Source organism: Venturia canescens, chromosome 7, assembly GCF_019457755.1.
Source record: "Venturia canescens isolate UGA chromosome 7, ASM1945775v1, whole genome shotgun sequence".
NCBI classification, from domain to species: Eukaryota; Metazoa; Arthropoda; class Insecta; order Hymenoptera; family Ichneumonidae; genus Venturia; species Venturia canescens.
Genome location: NC_057427.1, coordinates 4055278 through 4077671, shown reverse-complemented (window position 1 = coordinate 4077671; position 22394 = coordinate 4055278). Strand labels below are relative to the sequence as shown.

The window sequence follows — 22394 nt, the reverse complement described above, 5'->3', positions numbered from 1 at the left end:
TATTCCTTGATGGTGCCAGAGTCGGATAGATTTGATGTGCTTGGTGCATTAGATTGAGGCAGGCAAAGCTTGACACATTTGGACCCCTACTGTCCGAGGCAGAGGCCAGGCTCTCGCAAATCAGAATGTAGCGCACGCTTCGCCTCTGTGCACTTGATGCTTTGCTTGTCTATCGAGGGAGAACCAATTCGGCGGTTGGAGGAGGGCATTTTGAGATCGGGGGCTCTCTAAATCGCGGTCGCAGTAAAAGCCAGTTCGAACTTTCAGTTTCTTTGGAAAATACAGTTTTCAGAACATTTTCACATCTTCGGGATCCCACCTTGATCATCAAAATTTCAACGATGAGCTTGCTTGAGATTTATACAGTCGAAATAAAAAAAAAAAAAAAAAAACAAAACAAAATGTTTGTACCTGTTCGAAGCTGTGAAGTTCGGCGAGCAGGGTATAAGACACGTAGATGTAGCGAGCGTCGTGGAGACTTTGCGAGCGTAATCCCCAGGGGCGATACCTCCAGAGGTTGCTCCGACCCCCGGGCCAGGTGCCGCCCCCACGAGACCCAATTTCACGATAATCCACGGTAATTTAACATTTCACAGTGCCCTAAAGTCGTCACGGATCTTTTCCAAAATGATCAGCATTTCTTTCAATGTTTCTTTCACCATCGCGATGTCCAGTGGATCAAAATCACTCATATTTCATCAATGTTTTTCAACTCGATGACGTTTTTCGGCTTTCCATCATATTATGAAATATCGTAATACTATTTTTTCATTAGATAAAAATGTGTGGGGATACGCATCGTCGAGACTGTTAATGTTGCACAGTGGACGAAACTGAATAAATTAATACGGCAAAATATTGTAATTGTGATATAATTTAATTGATAATTTCATTTATATTGTGATATATTAGGTTAGATAAGTTTATACGAGGACTAAAGGTGCCTATCGATATGTACGGGCTCTTGATGTCATGTACCGGTAACCTGATTGTTTCGCTAATGGTAAATCTGGGGATCGAGGTCCCGTCATTGAACATTATGCTCGGAAAGAGGTGCAACCGTGCATATCTGGACCATCGGTGTTTCACGGTTGACATGGGTGTACAAGTGCACCGAATTAACGAATTTCTGGTTTTTTATAAGGTTTGCGGAATGAGAAAAAAATGCCTTCGAAGTCTTTGAGGCACTGGGACGACGAACTCTCGTTTTTTACCTTCCAAATAATGATAATTTTTCGAGAAAAGAGGAAAATACATTAAATGGGCGGGATGCACATTTGATTGTAGTCTTGGTAGGTTTTCGTATCAACGATCAAATTTTGCTGGGAACTTCAATGGTTTTTGAGAAGGAAGAAAGAAAATGAATGTTCACACGCCTCTCAACTTCTGTCTCTCTTTTTCTTTCCATTTCAGAGCGCTCCTTAAATTCTGAAGGAAATGAAAGAATGAGACTTTTTCCATAGGAGGATCATGAGCTTTTCAGCAAACAGGACAGCGGGAAACAAAATGAAGCATAAGATACGTTTTTATACGGGGTATTGGTAAAGGGAAGGCGAGAACTACGTCGAATTTCAGGCCTCGAGACGACATTGTCTCTCATAAATATCGATAGGAGCACTAAAGCAGGGACGTTTTCCTGTAAGTTTCGACATTCGCCACCTTTTTTACGTCATATTTTTAAACATCCGCGAGAAATATAGCCCCGGTTCACGAGGAAAAGTGTCATCCCGCTAACGGAGATTTTTTTTTCTTCAATTTATTACGTACATTCTCTAGGAGTACGGCGGACACACTCAGAAACTTCGGAGCTTTACGTCCTCCACTTTCTTTCAAGCTATTTCACTCTCTCCTTCTCTGCGTATATATCGATTCATCATCGCAGTGTGTGCATCGTAAAATGTCAAGCTTTATTATAATGGAAAAAAATCGCGACAGGAGAGTGGAACTTGAGCAGATTTTTTTTCTTACATCATTAGGTGGACTGATTGATTGTGCCGGCAGTTCATAAATCGTAAACCGTTTCGTTCTGCTGGTTTCCTCGATACGGTAAATATCCGCTCACTAATATAAATTATTAAAGTCCCATTAGTCGCCGCTATTTGAATGAGATAAAATCCGCTCGCGAATCTTCTTCATCAACGAACAATTGTGATGATCGTTCAATGAATCGAGCCAAATGCGAAGCTCTGCCAGCGAGTATTTATTCGGTATCGAGTCACAGGGTCGCGGAGCTATAGAAACGCTTTCCTAATTGTGATTTTCATTCCGATGTAAAGAATATATGTGTATAGTTTCGTAGACGAAACAGCGACTTTTTATTTTCGTACGCTCTCCCTTTAGCCTCTCCTCGCCCTCCCCTTGAAAGGGATTTTGTTGAAGCTTTAGCCCGGAGAGTGGATCATCTGCACGAACCACCGCACTCTCACGGAGTTTCTTCGCTTCATTTCGCACCAGAGACCCCTCGCAAAACGCCAGAGAAAAAGACAGATGGAGACGAAACTGGGCAAAAAGAGTAATAAAGGGGTTGAGGTCGATGGCTCGACGCGCAAAAGGGCATCGCGTTCACCAACGTTACCCTTTCTTGAGCCCTTCGCATCCTGAGCCATCGATACACAGGAGAGAAAGCACTTCTCCCTCGGTGAAACCATTAACGTCTCGCTCAACGACTCCGCTCTCTCTCTCTCTCTCGCTCTCGCGCTCTCTCTCTCTCTCTCGCTCTCGCGCTCTCTCTCTCTCTCTCTCTCTCTCTGTATGTCTGTGCAAGTGCGTATGTATGAGTATATATCTGTACGTATTCATATACTTCCTTTCGAACATCTTTCAATTTCTCGACTTTCCTCACAAGAACTGACGTCTCAGGACTCCGAGGCCGAGGAATAAAAAAACACATTTAACCTGCGGATTTCTCTATATAAGCGTAATCGCTAAAGGATATCCCGCGATTTCTAGGCTGTGCTTGAGTAACGTTCGAAATAGGCGTGGTGGAAGGAGAGAAAAACTGGCGTAATAGGTATGGACAATGATTGATGGACGTTTGAAGAACGATTGAACAAGAAAGTGCTAAGAGATTTATAAAACATCAGTAACGTTTGAGCGATGATTTGTAATAATGAAATGAGGTAGAACAAAGGTGGAAAGCCGTCTCGCTCGAGAGACACGTGGGCCTGAAAAATCCTCGTTCATAGAGGGCTTTGTAATCGTCCAGACAAAGTGGTCTATTTTGCCAAGATAAAATAAGAAGCCTGACGAATTCTGTACACCGAACAATGCTTCACGAGGATGCTCAGATCGGAAGCATTCATTAGCCGTATCACGGGGAAGCAGAGGAAGCACTCAGTTGAAAATAAGGGATTGGCAGGAACAAGGAAGAGCGGAGAAGCGAGACTTCTTGGCCGGCGCGAAGCTCGACTAACCCTCACCTCGGCATTGTCATTGCGAGTATAATATGGGAAAACAGAGAGGGCAGAAACGCCGGGAGGGACTCTTCGACGATAGCAAAGTCCAGGGCGAGACCATCAAGCGGAGGTCAGATCTTTCGATGGTTAGCAAAGTGGGTTTATGGTGGAAGTGACTGCTGTCGGTGGTCCAACCTCTTGTTACTGATGCTTCAACGATCTTCTGCGGTGGAACGCTTGAGGCAACCCTTTCCTAGGCTAGAGCTTCGATTAAGCGGCTTTATGCACGTGATTATACAGCACTAGTTTCCGATACTGGACTTGGTGCTGCCAGAATAATCTCTGCACGAGCTACGGCGGCATTTAGAGCTTCTCTTTTCCATCCAATCGGAAATTCGTTCTTCACGAATCCTCCATGCTTGCAAATAACATTTGCTCGCTCGTTCTTCCTCAAAGTCGATTTATTTCTAGTGCATATTTTGTGTCCCTTCGCCTTCCTATCGGGTATCAAACAAAAATATTGGGTTTACGTCGACTGTAAAAAAGCGTTACGAACTTTTAATATTTTGCCAGGATTTTTTCATGCCGAGATATTGAGAAATTTGTCTCGTTGAAATAACCAGACTTTGATTAGCAATTCCACCAATCAAATCGACGACAAGAGTGCTCAAGACGATAATGCGTGACACAGAAAAATCGGGTAACGGGGATTCCGAAAGAAACGTGCTCAGAATTTTATTAATGGGTAATGATGACGATGCCAGTTTTTTCAATCGTTTTATGAACTCGCTCATAGGACTAGACTCACCGGCGGAGCGTGGAGAATGATTTTAAAAAGAGAGGAGAGGGCGGTCGGCGTTCCAGAGGATCCGCTTTTGTTCTCATATCGATTACTCGTGCTCCTCATTCTGTACTTTCGGTTTTCACAACGGTAGATCCGTCTTCCGAAGAATGGACCGATACTCCGAACACATAATTGAGCTTACGTTGATCACGCACAATAGACACTCGCACGGGATCGATATTTCCCTGGCAGGTTACCTCATTCCAATAAACTCATAGTTAATATGTTTCGAGTGCTTGAGAAACCAATTTAATAATAGCGACATTGGAAAATCGAGAATGAAAAATCAATGGGTGGTTTGCTGACTTGTTCTCATCACTTTGCAAACAACGACAAATGAATTTTTTGCTGCGAAGCGAGTGAGACGATGAAAAGCATCGTTGCTATAGTGAGAAACGTGGCTGGAGTTTTAATATTTCGTTCATTATACCCGGAAATTTTCTGGCGAGTTACCAATCCGTGAATTTTTGTTTCGTCATCGCTCTGCTTTCATTAACGAACGATATGACTAGATTGGAAGAGATTTAACCGTGCACCAATTAAAATCTCGTGCGTAAGCGGCTTTGGACGCCGACGATTGTCTGGACTGCATTATATGACACAGGCATAGATAAATGCACGCGGGGATGTGTTTACGCGCAGGCATGCGACGTCCATACTTTTTGAGATATTTCAAGATACAGGAGAAATCCGATTGGAGGATTTTTAAAATGAAAAAGTGGTGAAATGACGTGAATCAGTGCGACGCAGATGTGCGAGCACTGCAGTTTTAACGTGTTCGTGTATTCTTCCGTGTTCACGCCTATGTATTCGCATTTGCATTTACGATTCAGCTATGCGGAGCTTTACCAATATATTCCTAACGAGACGAGAATGCTCACTGTTTCCAAGTGGATTTTCCTAGTGTGTTGGCGTGGGCTGCCACGCGTGAGTGCATTCCATTAATGTGCATCAAATATTCTCTCTCAGCCAATGGGTATTTGGATGTTATGTAAATGCACATCTCCGCGAATAGATACAGATATTGCGTGCTCGCTTGCACAAAACTATCTACGCCTAATCAATACGATTTTATACTTCCTTCGAAATCAAGCTTTTTTCACTTTTCCAACCGCGTTACTGCCTACTTTTTTTTTACGAAAATCCAGCGCCAATTTCTCATGGAACATCGATTTTATTTCAAGCTTGTCTGCGTAATTTTGATCCGCGAATTGTTTCATCGTTTCATCGTGCACTTATAATCGATTGACGATGAAGGAATACACAATTTTCAGTGTCCCTAAGTGGGTTGGAAAAAAATTGCTTTTAGTGGTCAAATTTCCCTGAGCCCGATGAATTCAAACCCATTGTCGAATTCCTAAAATTCATGTGATCGTCGACGAGGAATATGGTGGACGAAAAGAGCAGAAATTTTATCACCCACCGAATGCCGACCGTCACCAGTTTTTAGGATCGTTTTATCCGAATCTGCTGACCGATCTTTCAACTGCATATTGCTGCGCAAATATCATAGATGAAAAATACTAAATTTTTATTCCTTTTCCAATGAAATCCGATACCTGGGACGGTTTGTGAGGCTTTCGTGGTAAGCTTCGGGCTCGTGGATGCCATTTTTTATATTTCCAGCACCAACCTTCGATGCCTATTTCAAATTCACTCATCACATCTCCTCAGTATAAACTCAATTTTTTTGAGCAAACTTATTTCGGTTGGGGAATAGTGCTCTTTTAATAAAATGTAAGAAACTTTATAGGGAATCTCGCATATTATTGGACACATTGGGATTGAGTGTCGTGGCATGGAAATAGTGAAATGCCATCGAGAGAACATCGGATGTTCGATTGGACCGCAGCTTCAACGAAACGTATCGGATTTCATGCTAATTGGCCTCAAATGGCTAATGTGCATTGTGTTGAGAACAAGTAAAAGAAGGATCGAATCGGATCATGCATTCACGTTATTTCGGTGACACAGGCCATGTGTAAATCCACGTAATTTAACACGTGACTAACAATCGTGCATCGAGATAGGTACGTAAATTTACGAAAGAATATAAACCGTATTATGAACAATTATCCAGCGCCAATATTACGCTTATTAATTTTCAAAAAATATTATCGCTATTTCAGGTCTTCGTACATCCATATTGTTAAGGTATTCCTTTCACGAACCCCAATATTCTACAAATAGCTGATTTTAAATAACAATTAAGTAGCATGCGAAAGATTGGTGAAATTTCAGGTCAGGTTATCGAAAATAAATAATGAAAACTTGAAAAATCGTAAAATTTATACGAGAGCTTATGGAGATTGCATCATCACCACATTTTTATTCAGTAAAATTAGTATACGTTGTTTCAGTTAAAATACGACCGCTTTGAATATTCTAGCTATTGAATCTTTCACGAGGGCGAGTTATTTACATTCGATAATGTGTCTATTACAGACTACGTAAATAACTGAATTTTAACTACTAATGGAATGTAAGGTAATGATTGCATGTAATTACGAGGTGTTTTTGCAAACACATTTCTTTTGGCAAAATAGAAGAGAGAGAGAGAGAGAGGAAGATATTTGCTGAGAATTTACATCATAGCAATGCCAGGTTTGCCTATGTCTGTCATATCAACAATTGAATTCTCGCTGTACAGAGACAAAGTACATTGTCTTTGGGCACAAGTGCGCGTATTTACATACACCCTTTCAATGTTCAGTGTACACAGACTGCTCCATCAAACTATCAATGTGAATAAATTTTGAAGGAGATCCTTTTGAGCTATTTTTTAAAAATCATTCAACAAAACAGTGGTTGGTGACAAAAAATTCAATATTAATTATTATTCTCCGAAATACGAGTTAAAAATTGTAATGAAACTGCATTATTGCATTGCAGAAATCGCAAAAAATAACGAAATTTCAGCACCTCGGGATGGGTGAATGCACGAAACGGTGCACGTAATCTGGTGCAGGTGGCACGGTACGACGATCTACCGACATACGTTAAAATTGATAGTGGCACATATGTTGGAACTTATTTTCTGTACGGATGTATCGACTGTGAGCTTATCCACAGTTTGCATCGTCTGAATAAGAATGTACGCGCTTTTCACATTCGAAGGAAAAGCTGTAAACCATAGGAACGAGTAAAGAAGGGCGCATGGACGAAAAACAAAGAAAATGTTTCTTTTGTGGGAGGAGGCTGCGACTTGATGGGAAACGAAAATCTTTTCAAACTGCAATTCAATTAGAACGCATCGATTCTAACAATAATGCTGGAAGCACAAAAAATAGTGGATGGAAAATATCGCGTTAACTTACATCGCATATTCAGGCTCGTGTCGACTATTGGAATAAATAAAATAGCGGCATCGTTCAATTCGCAAAGGCCTATTACGTGCGCCCTTTTACATGTTGACAGTTGATACATGAGAAGTGAAATACGGTTGAAGATAAACATTGGAGTAATCGCAACAAACAGTGATTAGGGCGTTTCACTGATTGCATCATCGATGCACATCCCGATTGTGTAATGAGGGTAACATAGTCTGTGTTAATTGCTGTGCCGAGAATATATTATGTGTGACGAAGATACGCGGGCACGTACGTGATGCGATAAAATCTGTCATGCTGCGTGCTGGTGGATGTCCAGCTTCGTGTGTCCATGTGCATGGAATGTTAGCTAATGTGATGATACCGGAACGATCGGCACGAAGCCATCAACTGCCTGCACCTTGGATGTCATGTCCAAACTATATTATCGTTATCAACTCGGACAATGGCGAATTTTCTTCTTTCTATTCCTACATTTAATCTGCCTGTTTTCGCAAAATGTGTTCAGCCTCCTATGGCTTTTGTCACAAAAGCATAACTCAAGGGAAGTCGAGCATAAGGAAATTATTGATCGAGCATAAATATTGTTCTCGCCATTTTCTCAGGCCTTCGGCCTCTCCTGGTCGTCCAGAGTCACTGCTCCTTAATCATTTGCTCATATTTTTGACCTTTTATCTGTTACTTCGGGATTGGTGCATTGGCACTGAGAAAATCTGGTATAAAAATGGAACACCTTGGCTAAACGGGGGCTCAAGATATTATTTTAAGGGGTTTAGAGTCATCGAGTCGACGGCCGTGCCTCGAATCTTGAACCGATTACCAATTCTGGGGCTGGATGGATCATTCGTCTACGACTATTTATTGAAACTCGGCAATGTCGTGCGTAATTCATTTTATCGGGCATGAAAGCATAATAAAATGGTTTATGTTTGAGGGAGTTTACGCTATTACGTCGTTGCTGCTGTGCAAATGTGGTTTTGTGCCATTTCGTTTTGGTGGAAAAATGTAATTAAAGGTGAATGTGTACAAACGGGAACGCGGCGAGATAGGTACAGAAAGATCAGTTAAAGAGAGGGAGCGAGGGGCGAAGGGGACTCCGGCAGAGATCGCACTCATGTGTACGCAACTCTGGCAGCTCGCCAAATAGTACCACGATGGTTCACATACCAGTGAATCCTCGCTCAACTTTACCCCTTCATCGTCTCTCACCAATTTCTACGAAGCTCGCCCGGGTGACCATCGATTCGGGCGGTGAATTTCCCGAAGCCAACCGATGAACAGTTTCGCGGTTTATTCTCTTTCTCTCTCTCTCTCGCGCATATTTGGCCTAACGCGTTCACACGGATTTATATATCTCCGCATCAGCCGTCTATGCTCATTTCAATGAAGTCGTTAGGTTATGTCATCAAAAGCTTTTCTATCGTTTATCGTTATTTCGCTGGAGAAATGTGTGCCGAGCGATTACGAGTTTTCACACGAATGTGACGCGCCCAAAAATGCCAAAATATCGAGCAACCAATTAAAGCGTATTAAACAAATGAGCAGCTGGATGGGCAAAAACTTTATGCCCCGAATGTTTACGTCGAGAAACATAGTTTCGAGGCTTGAGTTCTCAGCCCTGGTTACTGTATTTTTAATTCGGAGGTTCGAAGCAGCTTCGTTCTACAAGTTTCGAGATCACCGATCTTTGTTTGATGAAGAGAGGGTTCGACGTTCGTTTCTCGGATACTCCATAATTGTTCTCTACAATGAAGTACGAGGGAAGTCGAATCCTTGTCGGACTTTGGAGGCGTTAAACATTTTATCGGAAAGGTACACTTCGATTTTGCTAATTCGCAGTTTGTTTATATATACGCGTTGATCCGGTCAAACCAGAATGCTTTTTACGAAAAATCCTTCTGATTTTACGATTCTCATCTCTTCGTGTAACCACTGTTCAACGCTGTAAAACGATGTTGATTAAGGTAGCTGGAAAATAAAACTTTTGATGGTCCAAGCTCGAGCGCCTTGTTGGAATGAATCTCGGATCATTTTTCGTTGAGAAAAAAACGTTGGAAAAGTAAATGATAAAATCGGTGATGCGAGTCTTCAGAATTATTAGTTTTTCCTTGATCGTTTATTGCGATGACGCTCGGTGGAAAAAAATATTCGGTATAATGAATAAGTCACGATAACAAGCTCAGCGAGTTTTCCTCAAAATGTACAAGCACATGCGCATCAGGATTAAGGTTTTTCCTCTTAGACCACAGCTTTTTTCGGACCATATCTTTTCCTCGTTGCAGGCAGCAGGTGCGGCGTGCATCCCCGAATGTTACGGAGCAGCATCACGCGCAAGGGCCCCTTAAACGGCTCCATAACAAACTGAAGATTCTCCTCACATAAGTTTCAAAAATGGAGGCTGAATTTGCATTGTCATGAATAAAAAGATTCATTAAACTACGTCCATTGCTGACCCAGATACGCTGCTGCAGGCCCTGTTGCAACGATCATTAAAATGTAACAGGCAAAGAGAACGATCGTTTTGGACTTGATGGGAAAAAGTATGAGCTTAAAAACGAGAAGCTCCATGTGACAATCGATTTAAAAAAAGGACCAACTTGGAAGCGTGGAGTGGAACGTTGCGAGCTTTTCACATATACGTTTCAATTGATAACAGCGAGTTAGCCTTTTGCTAAATGATATGGGATGCTCACGATGACGTAGTGTACGACAGCCGAAGGTGCTCGTTGGTGTTCAGTGGCATTATCCATTTAGGTGATCTCATCAAGTGCTGGTTGAACGTATAGATGTAGAGACTCGGAGTATCCGGAGGTGTAGAACAAAGCGGTTAAGGGAGGGGTGAAGGACGGGGTGACCCACTGTGTGTAGAGAGGATCACTCAACCCCTTGGACTGCTCTCGAGTCCCGGACGTATCGGCTACTGTATGTGGTGTTACGTGAGTGTATATGGTATGACTGCACATAAGCGAGAGTTAAACCTCCTCGGAGGAACCGCGAGGGGGGCCGAGTGAGGAAATATCCTGAGCAAATTGGTCAGAATGGGACGGCTATGATCCATCGATGTGATAGGATCGAAGAGACGGCAGGAGACACGTGGAGAATTTGACCTCCGCCCTCGCATTCTCCACTTCTCTCGTTCCCATCCGCCTCTCTTTCTCTCTCTTTTTCCCGAGTCTCTCATACTCCCTATTTGATTCCCAGTAGTGCCGGACCGCAAATGATTACATTGTGGCTGTCCACTAACCAGCCGACGAGCCAACAACCCATCTCCATAGTTGCTTCATGGCAAGAGCGATGGGACGCGATCGACAGGTGATGCGAAGTCCGTACAGCCTTCGTTCGGCTCCCGCTAATGCTGACCTACACCAGCCTCTCCCGTACATATATACGCGTCAAATGTCCACTGGATCTCCGCGAAACCAGCTCCCCTGTTTCATCCCCGTTCGCACGAGTCTTTTTTCTCTAATCTTTCAAAGGGGCTTACCTCGCTCGGGCCATTTAGTAATCATTTTTCCTGTTGGTTTTATTCTCAGCGGGCGCAACTCAAGCATTTTTTCTCACATTCGAACTTTTTATGGAGTACTCCAGAGGTCGACATAAATTCATTTCCTCGGCTTTCTCTATCCCTCCGTCGAAATGTCGGAAATTATGAGACGAAGGAAATTCTCCAAATAATCCTCATGAGAAAAAAATCGATTTTCGACCGCACTCGTACCATTTGTAAAATAAAAGTTCGACACTTGCCTTTTCCCATATTGATTTATCAGCAGGCTTTTTATCGTGTCCTCAAAGTCGATATATGTTGACCGACAAACGGGATAATTCGGGGTATCCTTCAGCGAATTATCATTCGAAGTATAGGTGCTACGTGTCCCTCGTGATATCCTGATTGCCACGTGTGTGCTGTTCGAGATATTGGCTGAATGCCAGAGACACAGAAGGCAATAGGGGGAGAGAGAGAGAGAGAGAGAAAGAGCATACACGGTGCACACGAGGGGCTCGTCACCTGATCAACGCCGAGGAATATCCCTCGAGACACGAGATGCGTGTACATGCTGTAGAAACCTAAGTAGGGTACTGAAAGATCCGAAGGCGGAATAAAAGGTTAACGATCAAATATGCGTCTATGGAGATGAATGGAAATATTGGTAAAATTACATCGACAAAAATTTCATATACTTTTTGGTTTCTTGTAAACGACGGAATGAGGAATTTCGTGTGGAACATATTCCACATGCACATGATTTGTTACGAGTGCCTTTATGCAATAACAAAGTGTAAGTACGGCTACGAAGCCATGGTTATTACGTACATGTAATTTCATTGCGATTGTATGTACAAAGTCTCTTGCGAATCGATGAGTGACGTACCAGCCAACGATTGCAGTGTTGCGAACAATCTGTAAGCCTCGTAAATTCGTGACAATTCTCTCGGGCTCTCTCGCGACAGGTGGCATCCATCGTCAATCTCTACCGGAATCGTGGCAGCGAAGTTATATCGCAGAAAAAAGTTATTAAAGCTACTTCGAGTGGTGAAAACCAAGTCTCAGGATCCCTGCGATCCGTCTTTTTCTAGACACTTCGCGAGGACGATTTTTCCAGGGTATTCGATCCTGCGTTGGAATAAGTTGGTGGAATTTCCCTCGGTTTTTTACCGAACTCTTTGCCATACGCTCATTACTATTATTCTAGTTAAGCCTGAGCATTTGACGTGTAAACGTTGAGTGTTTCTAGCCTTCGGGTCTAAAAGAAAATCCAGAGTATGCACGGATGTTCAATAATTCACGTTGAGGAAACGGCTGCTCGGTGCCCGGTTGGAAAAAGTCTCGTAAATCGTGCCCCGGCGAGAAATCGTGTATCACGTCTTTTGGCAGTACTCTCGGCCAGTTTTGAGGAGTACGAGAAAAGTTGAGGCAGTCTCACCCAGACTCGTGGCGAGACTGTCCCTGGTTTTTGCAGGGGAGTGTAGACCAGGCCTCGCCTGTGCTGTTGGCCGCCTTGGCGAGAGTATTTGGATCGTTTTTAAGCGTATTGGAAACGTCTGTTCCGAATACTCCTCGAGCATAAAGCTAAAAGTTTAGTCAAGAGTCTCGGCAAGATGTCTTGCCAAGACGTTTCGCCCTGTGGTATAGCTAAGAATCTTGGCAAGACTGTTTAAACCTGCTCTGTGTAGCACTGAATAGCAGGGACGACGAAGCGGCTTCTCGGAAAAATAAGCGTCCCTCCGTACGTCTAAATATGCCCATAACGTTATGCTCTCAATATCAAACTCCTTCGGAACTTTTCTACTTTCAATGAGCTTGCGCCGGAGCTTCTGAAGGTAGTTCCCCCCTGCGTGGATGCTTCGTAAATGTGAAAATGATCTCTTTAAATATGGAGAGCTCATGGATACATTATAACGAGGGCTGAGTTTTTTTTAAGCTGAGAACTCGTTGTGTTTTCGACAAAATATTAACTCCACTGAAAAAAGAGCTTCTGCGGAAATGTTCGAACTCTGGATATCCGGTGTAACAGTCACGAGGAAAACTCCTCTCTATATAAACTTGATATCCTTGAAGATATCCTGAACGGTAACAGACATTGTTTTACTCGATATCCCAACGAATACAGAATGAATTTTGTATCCACTGCGGAGAATCGGTTTAAAGGTTAGCAGAAGAGGGCCACAACGAACACTCGTCAAGTCCTGTGCAAACTCCTCGAATTCCGTGCAACAGCGGAAGCATGGGATATATTCCTTTGGCTTTGGCCGCGCTCTGCAAACGGGCACAACACAGCAGGCTACATCGATAGCATGGACCAGGCATTATGTGCTTTCTCTGTCTCCTTCTCTCTCTCTCTCTCTCTCTCTCTCTCTCTGTCTCTCTCTCTCTCTCTTGCTGTACCATACGTATACATGGGCCACCTCAAAGGACTTCCTGTAATTGGTTTCACGGAAATAATTTGGTTCCACGCAATCAATCGACGGAAATTGCTAGTTTCGAAAAATTCAATATTGGAAGACAGCAATTGACCGATTTTGAGCTCACCGAACTGAAGTGTGGCTTCAGATATTCCTATCAACATTACCAGAACAATTTCCGCGCTATTTACGTCTGACGGGATGAATATTTCGTTTTTTTATGGTAAATTTTATCTTCGAAAACCCTACGTTCTTTCTGGTCTCTTTTAAGCTACGATTCAACGAGAATCCAGCTACTATAAATAATTAAATATCATCACGTCAGAATAACCGGTTTCATCGATGGACACAGCATCGATTTTGCTGAATTCTAGAAAGGAGAATCGAGGAAAACTTACATTCAGCATTTTTGACCGAAATATTTGAAACGAATCTCATCCAGCGTTATATCTTTAAAAAAAAGTGTTTGCGTACTGTGTAATGAGAAGTGGCGAGTCGTTGAAATTTATCCATTTTCATGATACTGCGTAAGTAACTAATATCGCATGGATCAGGCAGGAAACTATTGGTCGTTCGACAAACATTTTCGTTTAATGCAAATGCTTTGACAAATATGTGCGTACGAAGTGTTTGGAGGATCATAATCGGGAATTACGTGGCATGTGGACTAGCGTAGATAACCAAGGTCTCTCGGTACGGTGTTGTCTCAGTCTCGCATAGTCCGTTTTAGCAGTCAGCATTTCCGCAAGCCCTTTAGGTGCTGACACTGCTCCATGTATAGGGTGTGTCTAGAAAATTTTCCGATCTGAGGAGATCGTCGAATTTTCAGAGAGTCGAATCCATCCATCAACGTTTGCCAGTTGGCGAACTAGACACTAATTGATTCTATAGATTTGGGAAATTGTATAGAAGATTGGCATCGCTCAATTTTCAACTGAATGAATTCGATATGAAATCATAGTACGTGGATGTTTTTTCATTTTCGAGAATTTTTGCTAACAAAAGTGGCTTTACTGACGTAATTGGCTTTGTTTTCAGCTCGAGGAGTGGTTTTCATTCTTCAACAGCATCGTGGCTTTTTACACTTCATCATGATCTCCGATGGAATTAGGGGCTTGAGAACTTCGTGATTTAAGCCTTCCTCATTCAGATTTTAGACACTTGGGCTTATCAAATTGATTAGGAACAAAGAGATTCGTAGATGCGGAGAATAGAGAAATAGACATAAATTATATTCGATTAGATAATTTTATGCTAATTTTCGCCGAGAACTAATTTGACTTTCAATCCATTTATGAATAATTGGATTAGGCTGTTCCATCAAGCTGATGTCATTCCGCTTAATTGACAATCAGTCTTATCGCACGAGCATATATTTATTCAGTGGGAAGACAGGTTTCCGGTGAAATGTAAAAACATGTGGATGAGAAAGAATCTAGGTGAGACCAAGGCTTTGTAGGAATACGTCAAATAAAATAATTTTTTCGTCGAAAAAATCGTTGCACGAGTAATTTGTTACACTTCAACAAAAATACGTGTTGAGTCAGCTAGACATGGTTTTTTATGTTGAATTTTGTCAAACCAACCCCATAAATGATTCGTTTTATGAAATAATTATCGAATGTAATTGAATATTCGTCGTATTTCGCGCACGGAGTTATTCGACTGTCTCAACTATCCCGTTTCCAACGCGTAATTGAATATTTTTGAAATTTTACTTCATACGGTGAAATATTTTAGTTGAAATGCCATTCGATGATGCGTATATAAACACTCGTCGTATTTCGCAAATGGCAGGAGCAAAAAGCCATGACCATTAGCGATGCTCGAAAGCGCGATTTTTTGCGTAATCACAATACTTTGATGGAGTGTAAAAAAAGTGTGCAGACAAACCGTGAAAAGGCGAGCGCGAGCGCAGGGAGAAAAATACGCCTGCCTCCCGTCCTCCCTCTCTCTCTCCCCCCCTTAAAAACATTGAAAAACTGTTTGATCTTATTCTGCTTCTCATACTTTATTTTCGAGTTGTCCAAATAGCACCGGGTGGTGTGCGTTTCGCGTTGGGATTCATATTTGTAAACAATAAAAAGAGGGCAAAAGAAAAATGGAGAAAATACACAGAGGAGAAAAAAGTGGCAGTGTGATAACGACGCGTTAAACCGAATTTGCCGGGGGTAGTTGATCGAATCAACATCGGATGTTGGAATGGGTGCTCACCCATTCGTAAATTAAATTCCCGGCATCAAGGCATGTGCGTGTATGCCCTGTACGTATATGTGCTTGCAGAAGCAAATAGTTCTTGATTCAGTAACGGTGTGCATCGTGGTATCGCGCTCCACCGCGCGTTGCCCACTGATAAAATCGAGTTGGCACGTACGTCGAGGTTGTTTCCTCTGTGTACGTACGGCAAAAGAGAAGCAAAAAGAGAGAAAAAGGAGAAGAATTTCAAGCACGATTCCCAAAGAGCCAGCAATTATTATTGGCCTTTTCTCTTCCTCTCTCTTCAGACTTTTCGATCCTCTTTTCTCCCCTCTCAAACGTCAAATTTCTCTCTCCCTCGTACACCAAATTATTTCGTCTCTGCAGCCGATTGATAAATAAATGTAGCCGCAACACAGCCGAAAAACGAGCACAACAAAACACTGAGAAGCCGCAAACGACGCGGTCGAACATTACCGCGCGAAAAGTAATGAAACGTTGCAGCATTGAAAAGCTCGAACATGATCGTTCAACTGAGACTTACTTATGATGAAAAAATTCGGTTTTTCAAATGATCAGTCATCCTTTGAGTTACTAATTATTATTCTTATTGCATCCATTCGGGAAGTTCGCTTCGTAGCTTAATGAAAAGGAATTTCTGCAAAAGTGTGCACCTAGCTTATGTGTTTCGGAATGGAGAAAAGCCATCTCGCATTGCGCCTTTTGCTTCATCGATTTTCGAGTGCTGATTAGCGTTGGAGCTGTACTTCAAGTTCCAGTTTTTTGTGTCCCTTTAGTGAATTTCCTCGATGTTTATTCGGTTTCGTTTCGTTTATTCCTTTCTTGTATGATCATTCGCAGCAAGCCTTACTTCGGTCAATCTCAGGGAGTAGAGCTTACAGAATTTTTTTTTTCAAGACTCATGGCAGGATAACTCCTCTAAGAATTCTTTGACATCAAATTGGGAAGAATAATGCAGCGATTTGCTCGAACGTTGTGCTTTCGAATCGAGGAAGAGGGATCGTTGCTTCTCGTCTTTAACAATGCGATTCCTCTGAAATCCAAGTTCAAAAGTACAAAATATTTTTACATAAATACGTCTGTTGACTTTCCGTCGTCGTCCTCTTTTGCGATACTCATTCATGTATTATATGGATGTATCATGAAAAGTCGTCCCTCAAATCTTCTCGTACAAATTCCCTCTGAGAATAAAATCCTCACGAAAAGTTGCGAGGTGACTTTTCCGAAGGGAATTTTTCTGGAATGTCGAATCGAACGAAACAACGATTCTTTCATCCTCGTGGAGAGTGTTTTTTAAAAATGCACACCAATCGGGGCCGTCATCACTGAAATTACCAAAGCTCCGATCGTCCGCTTCAAAAGTCTGTTGGCTCAATTGACTTACGATTGTTCCGCGTTGGGATATTCGACTTTTTATCCGCCGAGGAATCTCGCAGGGTATCCGATGCCTTTGGTCAAAGCTGTGTCGGGTCTCGCTACTCTAAATCTTAATATTACCAAAGAGAACATCCGTACGGTTTCGATTTTTACGTAACATCCATCAGCTTCGTTGCTTTTTTGGACGAGTTCCAGTAAACTTTCTCCCTCGGAAGAGCCCCGATCGGGACGTCGAATACAAGCGATGTACAATTTCATTACTTTACAATGAAAAATGAAAAGTTTTGTGCAGCGTAGGAGCTTCGAAAAAGAAGGAACTCTTGATTCCATCGGAGAGGAAAAAATCAATCGGAAAACTGGATTCAACTTCTCTTACGATTGTCAGATCTCATCTCATTGTCAGATGTCGTGACAATCTTTAAATACCAATCCGTGATGGAAAATGTCGGGAAATTCGATTCTCAGGGTGAATTAATCATGGCAATTATTTCGCTCACCTCCATGAGCCTCAAAACGTGTAACATGCCATTTCGAACATTTGTAGAAAAGGAGAAATCGAATTTTATTTTGCATTCGACTGGAAAATCGCTCGGAATATATTTGCGGCCGATCGATGCTAGAAGCAAGCAAACCAACAGAGTAATCGTGTGAGAGATAAAATTCAACAAACTGTTGCATTTCACACGCGTGCATGTACCGTGAAAAGCGTTCTTTTTACTAGCAGTAATTCTCTTGCCCCGTTGCACAGTCAAATTGAAGGAAACTCAGCGATTTCTTATCGCCCCTGTTCCAATAGACACACGTGATGTGTCACCTACGTACGTGACCGGAATTCTCGCACTAGATTTTCTCACGTCTTTGAGAATTGGAGTGTCTTATCGATAATACAACATAAAAAATAACACCTTTCGATCATTTCGACCGAAGTATGGTACGTACGGTGAGCAACGTAATTGGGTTAAAAAACAAAACAGAGTCGTTTCAGTTCACTGCACTAAAGGCCTGTCCTACAACGAGAAAATTCAGCGTTGAAGAGCTGCTTGGGGCACGTAAAATCTTTGTGACTCCACGTACAAGTGCCCCCTTAAAACTCGTCCTTCAAAGTCCGCAATCAGCGCTCTCGAAGCGTTAGAATGACTGTAAAGCGGTTCGACAAGTACAAAAACTGAGCACGTGAGAGATAGCGCGAGTTAATAAGAATCGAGTTATCGGTTATCGCGGTCACCGGATTCCAGGGCCTGGAGCAAAAGCTTTATGGGGGTGCATGCGAATATATGTAAGCTATTAGGCGAACGCGTAGTTCAGGAGCATATTGCTCCGTTCATCTTACTTGGACCAAGTTTAAGCCAAGATATGGAACCGTCCAATATTTCACCGAGCTTTATGATTATATAGATGCTACGTATATACACGTATATACGGGGAATGGAATGAGAATGTTACCCTAGCGATATTCCATCGATCGTACGAACAGACTCCGGGTCTACGAAACTTGGGGATTAATTCAGACTGGATGAGTGACGGAAATCTAATAATTTCCCGACTGCACAATTTATGGCCAAATATTTCGAGCTGCGTTTTAATATTCTTGCTCGAAAAATGCAATGAATTTATGAAATTTTTCGCGAGACGTTTTTTTGTGTCGATGCATGCAGGTATTGAAACAAGGATTGATGCAATTTTACAAGGAAATCTCATTCCGCGAGCTTGTGGAATTCATAAAGAAATGAAGAAAATCGAAATAATGTCACGACTCACTCAAATATTTCGTGACCTTTGGAAACTCGATTAATATTTATTCTTCCACCTTTCTTCACATTTTCGCCATATTTTTTCCACGTGCTAAATGCTCCTTCAACTGAGACCAAGAATTATTGAAAAAAATAGGGAAGAAAAATCGTAGCAGTGCCCGCAAATGTTCCACGACACAGGAAATTGCAAAACGTCTCGGTGATTCTCCAACTTCACCGTTCGCTCGCTCGCTCGCAGTTGATATGTAAATATGATAAAAGACCTGCGAGAATCCTTCACGCGTATGTTATACGAGATACAATATTAGCTGCATGGAGCGCGCTGCTACATTTTCTTAAATGCGCCACCGCAATCAATTTCCGTCAGGATGCTTGCATGTACTTTTATTTATAAGCTTGAACTCATACATTTTCATCGTATGCGCGTACGAGTTCATTCAATATTGCACCGGATTAATGAATCTTCCTGTTTGTCGAAAATTTTCTCACATTTTGATAAATTCGAGTCCGCGAATCGCATCGTGTGAAAACCTGAATAATTACGCGGTCGAATTCAAAGTTACCGCGGCTCGAGCATATAATCTTCCATTAATGCAATGCACTCCCAAATATATGGTAAGCCCTTTGAAGCTGTGCTCTTTCCTGGAATTCCAAAAACACATTTGGATCAGTCCATTCGGAGGAAAGTTGGTGTACAAAGCTCCGAGGCTATTTTACTACGCACGCACCAGTTCAATATCTTTTTGCTCTTGGTGCATTAGAATATTTCCATCTTCGGAGTGCCCCCTTCTATTGAGATCGTATATTAAATGGAATATCAGAAAGTCGATGGTGTTTCTTCGAGAGTATTGGAAGTTTCAGGAATTCGCGAGACAATCAAGACACGAGACGAACGAATTTTGACCAACTTCAGCGCGATCCTGTGAGATTACGTTTCGGGAACGCTTCAATTATGCAGTCAAATATATGACATCAGAATCGAGGAGCTTTCCAGATTCCTCTTTGCATGCGCTCCATTATGCAATACTTTTATTTTCAAAACGCCATCAAATGGGTCGCGATGTTGTTTCAATATTTCCATGAATGTTTTACATTTTTTAGTCGCGGTGAGTCGCACGAGTTACAGCCCATTCGCATCGAAATACTGCATCTCAGAATGAAAACTCTCTCAACAAGCGTGAACGAAAAATTTGTCACACCGGACTAGCCCATGGGCCGGCGCCGCGAAGTTTTACAATAGAAAAAGTTTCTATTCAAGTATTTTTTCGTAGAAACGAAAATATTCTATAACGAAAACAGAACATATATTCGAACGAGGAAAATTATTTGTGTTTTATCGTTATCCCCATTTTTCCGTCATAAGTTTCTCGAATTGTTTCTACCAGAAAAACTGCGCATTGTTTCATGCCACTGCGACCCTTATTTTTAGTCCATCGAAATTATTTGGCAGCGTGTAGGTTTGGAATTACGAGGCCTTAAAATTTTATTTCTCAATTTTGTGAATAAAAAAGATTTTTATTCAGCAAAAATGGATTGCTGTATTCTTGGAGAGATGAAAAAAAAACTGACTATACGAATCGATATCCGAAGTTGAGTAACACGACGAAGAAACAGTTACCTCGACTTTTTGCAAGTTCAATGAAGAGTTAACGTGGCGTAGTCTTGGACGAAAAACTTTGTAGCGCCATTCGCTTGATTCTGGAAGATTCAGTGAGAAAATAGATGACGAGTAGACGACCCAGGTAACTCTCTCGGAGTAGAAATACGAGCCTGGCGCAAATACACATCGCCCTCCGTATTTTCAAGGTAAATAAATTATCCGATAAGTGCCATTCGGTGCTCGCGTACGTCGAATTTGGCGCGTCTCTATCCCCATTTCGATCAATCTGTATCTATGTATAGATCTATCGATCATTCTAAATTCAAATCTCTGTTTTTCTTCCCTTTTTTTTTTTTTTTTTTTTTAATACGAAATCGTTATCTTGATTGTAAAAAGAAACTGTCCAATTGCAGACTGTCAATTAACGGCTGTAATGGTTAGAAAAGGAAGAGACATAGGAAGGGAGAGTGAAAAATTTTCTTAAAAAACAATATCGAGCAGAATATTTCTCTCATAAATATTTTGAATGCACTTAATGAGTGATTTTTTTTGGCTGAAATTAGGGCCCGTATGTGCAATTAAGCCCTTAACGTGCCTAGAATTTTAATCAGGGTTGTTTTGATTGAATTAGAAAAGCGTGATTTCCATTTCCCTTCTGACTCGCTCCCTCCTTAAAAAGTCTCCTTTTCCACGTTCTCTTTATTCATTAGTATTTATTCTTTCCGACTGCCAGTTCGCATCCGTCAAGCTTCCGGATGAATTCAGTCATATTTCCTGATTTTAGGTGAAGGGAATTGCGAATGCAAGTATCCGCGCATTGCTGCAATGAACATTCACTTGGACGCCTCTGTAGTGGGACGCTTGACTGATACCCGCGGCTGGAAACGGAATTTGAGCTTTTCCGCAAGAGGAATGTGCCTCTTTGCGGTTTACCATCCTCGGATTTATGCACCAGAGTTTTTGTGCCAGTGTATGGGATGAAAAGTATAAGGATTCCGAAATCTCGTCATGCTTTCGTTTATATGTATAGGACGTGACCGAGAAAATAATCCTCCGGAGTACGTGAATTTAGTAATTCTCCGAGATGCACAACGTAACTGGTACTGCATGATACAATTCCACGCATTTATCTTGCGCCACAAAACAAATCCAGGAAACAACAACCTCACAATAAATCCAGAAAATATGTGAATAATATTCATTTCTCGACCCAATTCGTTTGAAAAAACTCCGCATTTTCACAAATCCATTCCAACGGAAAATCAATGACTTTTTTCAACATTTTTCGACATGGAATTCCGCTAATCTACGAATCCAAAGTAGTGATCTTTGTCCAAACGTTGATAAAGGCTTTACAAACGTCCAGAATTTTCGAAAAATCGTATTTTTTTTTAATAGATTATTATTCTCTATAGTTTCAGACGTATTTCTGTGAAAATCGATTGTAAAACTTCCTTACAGATCGAAAATTATTATAGAAAACGTGACTGCCCGACGAGAGGGCCTGATGCGCACTTAAAACTTATTTAAATTCGTTTTTCTCAAAACTACTTTTTCTGGCATGATCTGCATGATAACTCATACAGTTTTTAATATTTCTTGATGCTTTATTTTGTTAATATTCGAAACTGTTTTCTCTATAGTCTGTCAAGTAGGATTTTCGATATTGTGATTAAAAAATTTTATAAACATAATGAAAGTGTGACATTTATGACACGAAATACACACTTTTTTTCAAACTGCCGTAAATTGCTAAATTTTTCAAACTTCAAAAATCTGGCTCGACAGACTATAACTACAACTTTATTTTACAAGAATTTATTTACGTTTTGCAGATCTATCAACATTTCAATAAGAAATTATGCAGACCGGGGAGCAACTTTTTTTTTTCATAGTGCTTCGGGAAACGTGATTCTTTATCTTGTAATTTTTGAAAGAAAAAATGAAATAAAACTTTTTACAAAGTTGAAGTGCTAATAA

At 41.5% G+C, this 22394-nt stretch overlaps 1 protein-coding gene across 6 annotated transcripts in view; it reads right to left on the bottom strand.

Moving 5' to 3' along the window:
• Nucleotides 1-22394, bottom strand: part of Dys (Dystrophin) — a 237339-nt gene that overhangs the window by 58716 nt on the left and 156229 nt on the right. The gene's annotated exons all lie outside the window — the stretch shown is intronic.